A 7,754-nucleotide genomic window follows, 5' to 3' on the forward strand; every position below is an offset into this window, starting at 1 on the left:
TTTGATTTATGGGACAATGCTCCAACCAACTGAGGCATCCAGCCAGGGCTAAATGTATTCCTTTCAATAATGTGAGGTCTGGCTTGTCTTTCAATCTGTAAAACTGAAACATGTAAGATAATGATTTAGAACAGTTTCTAAATGGTTAAAAAAAATGAGCGTTCAAATTTAAATAATATTTTAGACCAGTTCTGCATACTAATAACAACATCTTTGTTTATATAGATTCAATGTGTCCAACTATTATATATTTGAAATACAATCGAATCCATAAATTTTAGGCCCTGGCTGGTGAAGCTCAGTGGATTGAGTGCAGGCCTGTGAACCAAAGGGTCTCTGGTCCAATTCCCAGTCAGGGCACATGCCTGGGTTGCAAGCTGGGTCCCCAGTGTGGGGGACACATGAAAAGCAATCACATTGATGTTTCTCTCCCTTCTTTCTCCTTCTCTTCCCCACTCTCTAAAAATAAATAAATAAAATCTTTAAAAAAATATGCCTGCCAGTAAAAAAAAAAGTCATAAAATTTATACCCAAATACTGTTTAAAAAAATCTCAAGTCATTTCTCTCTTGATTTTATCTTATAAAATTTATCTACATTAAATACTCTTTAGTGCTGATTAAATATTTCATTTAATCTCCCCACTACCTGAATAACATCCTTAAACACAGCTTCCTATATTAAGGGAAAAGTCACTTTAGTTCAATGGGAGTATCAGCTAGAAAATTGAGTATCAGTAAAAGTCATACAGTAGTCACATGAGATGATCACAATGTTAAATTCAAATAGACTGATATAATACCAAATTTCACTATACCAGCCTGGAGAAGCTAGCATGTAATACTTTTTACTTCCCTAAAAAGTTCAAAAAAAAAAAAAAGCATCCTCATTTAGGAATCATGTCTCAAGTAAGGTATCAAGATAGAAAAAGTACTGAATTCCTTACAGCTTCAAATTATACACGTTACAAACATGCACACACATCTGCATACATAGGACTCATGAGGATTCCCTCGAACCCTCACACCCCGTGAATCTCTTCTGTGCCAATGTAGGACATAAAGAACTAGGAGCCTTTACTTCAATCAGGTTCATATCCCCAGAAATCTCCCTCTGGTAATGCTGCATTCTCCCTCTGAATCAGGTTGTCTCTAACTCTGGAATAAATGGTGTCCAACCTTTTGGTATCTCTGGGCCACACTGCAAGAAGAAGAGTTGTCTTGAGCCACGCATTAAAGTACATTGACACATATAATCACACACAAAAATATCTCACAATGTTTTAAGTAAATTTATGATTTTGTGTTGGGACATTTTCACAGCTGCTGGGAACCACCCTGCCTGGTTTCAGAAGCTGTAACCCACCAAGGCTAAGGCTGAGTGAGAGACCTTAGGACCATAAGCCACTAAGAAGACAAAGCTTATCTCCCTGGCAGGGGTGCCGCCTCTGCTCCCTTTTACTTCACCCTCCTTGGCCCCTGTTGGATGACTGGTTAGCTGATGTTGGGTAAGATTCCTCAAGGGAGGGATGACCTAAGACAGGCACGTTCATGAAGAGGCCCTCAGGGAAGGACTTGGGGGGCTATAGGAAGGGGGGGTGAGGGACCCTCACTCCTCAGTTTTGACATGCCTGAGTACTCATTGTGTCTGCAAAAACTCTCCTAATCTCTTAGCTGCCATACTTACCTTGCCTGACTTAAGCCTGAAACAATGCCACAGGGTGATGCAGCCCTAGGCAGGAATGGGCAGTTCCCTAGGGCAATGAGGCCTAAGGAAAAATACATAAAATCCTGTGAAACCTTCTTTGCTAAGAATGTCCTCAATTTTCTGATAAGGGCTCAGGCATGAATTGAGTTTTCCAAAGTTTTATGGCCCTTTAGCTATCTGACCCTGACTCAGAATAAACCCTCACGTTCTTTGCCTGTTTCTATTGCTTGACTATAACTGCCTGACAATGACTGATGATATTTACCTGTATTCCTGTGCAAATTGAACCCAATAAAAGCCCATTGAGGAACTGGCTCCTGGCCCTTCTCCTTTGAGAGATTGGCCACATTTCCTCCCCAAGCAGATCATGTCTTGGTAGACTTATTTTCATCCATGGTTGACTGGGGGGATGGGTGGGGCTCTGCAGGCCGAACCCCCCCCCCAACACGTTGCTGTCACTGGCCACATGAGGCTCAAGATTCGTGGGTTGGATACCCCTGGACAGGGTGTCCTAGAGGTCCTGCTTAGGATAGCAGCCACCAGCTCAAACATCTTCCCAGATTTCCCCATATTCATCTGGATGTTACAGTGGCACCCCATGTCCCCATACCTACTGCCATGATATTCCCCCCAAAAGGAAGAAGCAAAGACACTGCATTTGGCTCCCTTTCAAGTGATTTACTGAAAAAGTCTAATATTGTTTAAATTAAATTCTCACTATGAAAAATCGCAGAATCCAAACATAACCCAACTACATGATTTTAGATAAGTCAGAACCTCAATGAAACAGAAATATCAGAAGTTTAGGTCTTCCAGTTCCAAGGTCAACATTCTTTCCACAGTACTTCTTGCCTTCTTAATTATGTCTTTGATACTTCATGAATCAGCCATATTAAAAAAAACAGTGGAGTTGAATGTTAGTCACAGAGTGTTTTCCATGTAATATCCATGCACATGATAAATTATCCACATCACAACAAGAATAATACTTTTTTCAAAATACCTATATTCATGTAGCAATGATTTCCAAAGCACTCAGTATATGCCAGAAACCAGCCAAAGCACTTTACAAATTATTATACCATTTTACAAATTAAAAAAAAAAACAGAGACACAGAGAAAAAATAACTTGCCTGAAGTTACCCAGCCAACAGGTCAGGGAGCCAAGATTCAACCAAGGCAGTTTAGCTATAGAATCCATTCACTCAAAAAGTGCCATTCCCCTTCCTAAAAATATTCATTATCTTCCCATCTCACACAGAGTGAAATCAAAGTCCCCACAATGCCTTAATAGGTCCCACATATCTTTGGTCTACTTTAAGTAGACAAGTAGTGTCCCATGACAGGGTCTTCCAGCTGTCCCTTCACCTGGGAAGAAGAGTGCTCTCTTCTTCCATATACATGTTTGACTTGCTCACTTGCCTTCTCTATTTCACCATCAGGTATTGCCCATCTTCTCACTGTGCTTTTTTTTTCTCCATCTACACTGTACCAGCTACATATACACTGTTTACTTTTGTCTATTCCCTCTCCCTCTGCCCCATTTAAAATGCAATCTCCATGAGGCAAGGGCTTTGTCTTCTGTCTGCTCTTGTCTCTCCAGTGCCTAGAACTGTGGCTGGCATGTAGCAGGCACTCAGTTACTATCTGTTGGACAACTGACTAATGATTTATAAATGTGTAGAAGATGTACACATATTTGAAAAAAGTAGTAAACTTTGATTCTACTGTTTCTAGCCTGCCTTGTACTCCAGTGCTATTTGATCTGACATTTGACTCTGCTGCTTGCTTTTTACTTCCTAAGGACCCAGCCTACAAAGTGATTCAAAGTATACAGAAAATTATATTTGTAATACAATAAGCCAATCCCAGACATTAAAGTAATCCTAAAATATTTGGGGGAATTATTCAGTTTTTTCATGGTATAGCTAAAATTTGAATACAACATTTTAAATAAGACTAGTAAAAATAATCAATTTAAGTACTCCATGCAAAATTTTTTATAGATTAAAACTTATGGCTTGTTGACAAAAGTTACATTTTAAAAAAATCTTCACCCAAGAATATGTTTACTGATTTTAGAGACAGGAAGGAAAAGAGAGAAAAACATCAACTATTTGCCTCCCACACACACCCAACTGAGGACGGCAGACACAAACGTTTGATTTACAAAACTACGTTCCAACAAACTGAGCCACCCGGCCAGGGCAACTGAATTTACACAATAGCTACAAGAGCAGAGCAAGTAATACTTATACTTTGTACAAATAAACAAAAAATAAAGTTTACAGTAGTTAAGCCTCTACATCATATTCAGTTTTCATAGTTCCAGACATTGCCCAAAGAACTTTAAAAGGAGAATTTATTAACCCTCCCCATAAGATTAATCATAGAATTACCATAAGATGTTATAAACCCTTCTATGAGTTAGATACTAATATTATCCCTTTCATAGGGGAGAGCAGTGAAACACAGAGACGGTTAGAAAACTGATCCCAAATGACACAGCAGACAGTGGCAGAGGCGGGTTTGGAACCCATCAACCTAGACCTTGAATTTGTTCCATGCACTGCCCGCCTCTGATAAACCTCTACTTTTTATTAGAAAATTATAGAAGATTCACATCTTCCTACCAGAATTTATATCTCTAAATTTTGACACAAGTTAATTGAGCTTATTAGAAATAAGACAACTCATGACACAAAAGCTAGAATTAGTGGCATGGATATGAATAAGAACAATTATGAATTAATAATTTCTGATAATTTGCATAAAACAGTTCACTGTAGCAAAATAATTTCTGAACAATGAAATGAAAGTGAACAAATTTTTAAATGACAAAAGTATACTATATAAAATAGTTATCAAAGAATAAAACAGGTTTTTGTATATTTGACTCTTTTATGGACTTTGTTCTTCTAAGACAGCTGGAATGAGCTAGGGAGAGCTGCAGTAACACGACAACCACATTTCAATCATTTCAATCATGTCAGTTTTAAAGGTGAAAAGTTTATTTTTCATTCATGCTACATGTCTATCACACTTTGGCAGGGGTTTCTGTACATGCTGTCCTCTCTTGGGACTTGCACCATCTGGATCATCATTGGTTTAGGTGACAAGCATCATTACTCTTGTTTCACTAACCCCAGGGCCATGCCTATGTTCAAGTAGGTAGGGAAGCGCCATCCCCCTGTTGTTCAGAAATAGAGGGAAACCACTTAGTGAGCAGTTTTCAATCAGGATTATCAGCACATGGTTCCCAGATAAATACACAAAATCAGTGCTCAGATTACAGGAAGATGGAGCACCAGAAAATGTCTGTATTTTCTGCCACCATCAATGCTGACAATGATAATAGTAGGTATCATTCACTGAGAACTCACAAAATGCAGGGCACTGTACTTTGTATGCATTTCTTCTTTAATCCCCAAATCTCACAAGAAAAGTGTTCTTTGTCTATTTTACAAAAAAGGAAACTTAAGAACAGAGAAGTAAAATACTATTCTGAACCTTAGATCTAGTAACTGTTGGAGCTAGGATAAGAACCTAGACAATCTAATGAACATCCCCTGTTAGAAATGCTCCCATATATTACTTCACCTATTGCATTTCTAAACTGTACAAGATTTGGAATTTAGAGCACTTTATCTCTGGATATTGCAGGCTTTGGAACTATATTCATCAGTGGATCTTGAGTGTTAAATAGAATTTGACCCTGGTGGTTTAGCTATAACTGGAAAAGACAACTTCCACAAAATTTTCTCATAAAGTCCGTTGCCAAGATTGTCGAGAACAGCATGTGCTTTTCCAAATTACAGTGATAAGAAAGTCAATGTTGCTGAGGGCTACAAGTAAGTCCTAAGGAAGCAGCACATCTCCAGGAGAGGTATATTTCCACTGGCCTCCACAAGAGCCTGTGCTTTGGTTTCTTGGGAAGAAGCTGGCTGATAATACTGGGAAACCACATTGAAGAGATTCATGCTGTGGGAAGGGCCATCAACAGGAAATGGTCAATAGATTGCCCCAAATCCACTAACTCAGCTTGCAGACAGGGTCTGCTGGAATATTCTGGATATTGCCATGCTATCTGTTCACCTGAAGACTAAAAGACCCCTTCCATCCTAAGGGAAGGTAATGAATTAATGAACAAAAAAAAAGAATCTTTGACTAAGTAAGTTGTATTCAAATTATTCACCCACACCTGGAAATTTACACTAATCATACCCCACCTCAAAATGTAATTATTACAATGTCTGGTGTTTCCTGAACTGTAAATCGCTTCAATAGGTGCTTATTGTCATGGGCCGACAGGTGCTGATGATAGGGGCCTCTAGCCAATGCATGCATACACACTCCATACCTTCCTTTCTTGCCCCAGGTTCCTCCAAGTCCACTCTCTCTCAATAATTTGCAACCCCATCAGATCCTTTCTCTCACCTCTGGGATACAAGGTACTCCATGAGGAGGTCTCAGAACTATCAGCTCAGGCTCCTCACCATGCCATGGCTAGTCTGCTATTCCAGCCCCATGACAACCATGGGGCTTCTAAAAGGCTTCCTGTCTCCCTGGCTACACCTAGGGACCCTGGGCTATCAGCTTAGGAGTGGGGGGTGAGAGAATTCAGGGCAGGATCTGGTTCTTTCTCATTAATTCTTACATTATCATACATTCTAATGATTTGGGCATAATCTCTATGCCTTATTATCTTCAGAACTTTGGATTCTGATATCCAAAGCCAAGCTTTTGAACTTTAACTTACCTTATCTGTTTCAAGTACTTGGATTTCAGGAATTTAAAAACTCTTAAAAATTTGCTTCTGCTATGAGTTTCAAAGCCTACTCATCAATCCCTATTCTAAGCTATACCTTCCCTCCCTCTGTGGCTAGTGTGTAAAGAAATTATCTTGTGAGGAAAAGGTCATTGGTTCCAAGCTGCCCAGTGGAGGCAGGAAAGTGGGGTCAGGAGCTTTGACCAATGTACCTCAAAATATTATTTGCTGGATATGCTTTCTGGAATTCTGGGTGTTCCCTCCTATTCTAAGGTTACTCTGATAACTGTAATAGCTATATTTATGTAGCATTTACCATGTGCCAGCACCTTAGATTATTTTATCTTTTAATCCTCAGAAGACACTATGATTTGGACCTTTTATCTTACTTCACAGATAAGGAAAGGGAGTCTTGGATACATTTATTAACTTGGCTAAGTCCTCACAGGTAGTAAATACATGGTAGAGCCAGGCACTATGTTAGTTCCTAAAATGAATAGTACAAAGATGAATAACATATTAAAATGAATGCACCAAATGGTGTAGACATCACACACTTAAATGGATCCTGATAACCCAAGTAACTAGGACTGGTATTTAGGTTTATACAAATCATGGGGGCATTTAACTAAGGATTATGGAAGACTTCCTAAAGAGACTAACACCTGAGCTAATTTAAGAAGAATAAGCAGGAAACTTGGACAAGTGAAAGGAATTGGATGGGAAAAATAAGATAGGGCATTTCAGACCCAAGAAACAGAATCAACAAAAGCACAGAGGCAAACTGAAATAATGGTTTGAATGACCACAAATGGTTTGCTTCCTGTTTAGGACTACTTTTCCATCTATCATCAGGTAACGAGCCACCCCAAAACTTAGTGTCTTATAACAGCAGTCATTTTGCTTATGAATCAGCAATTTGGACAGGGCTTTGTAGGAACACTACATCTCTCTGCTCTGCCCAGCATCATCTGGGAGAGCTCAAAGCCTGGGGCTAGAATCAACCAAATGCTGGCTCTTATGTGAGTTGATAATGGTAGTAGGCTGAGACCTTAGCTAGCTCTGTGGGCTGATAAACCTACCTCTAGTCTGTCCTGTGGCTTAAGCTTCCTCACAGCATGGAGCTTCCTCACAACATGGCATCCTGAGAAAGAAGAAGAAACCAGGTGAAAGCCATATCACCTGGGTTTTTTTTTTAGATGACCTAGCCATCTAAGTCATGCAGTGTCACTTCTATCACATGCTCTTTGTCAAGACAACTACAAAATGCCACCAATTCC

The sequence above is a fragment of the Artibeus jamaicensis genome, unplaced genomic scaffold (assembly GCF_021234435.1).
Source record: "Artibeus jamaicensis isolate MK-2021 breed Jamaican fruit bat unplaced genomic scaffold, CSHL_Jam_final contig_3230, whole genome shotgun sequence".
Lineage (NCBI taxonomy): Eukaryota > Metazoa > Chordata > Mammalia > Chiroptera > Phyllostomidae > Artibeus > Artibeus jamaicensis.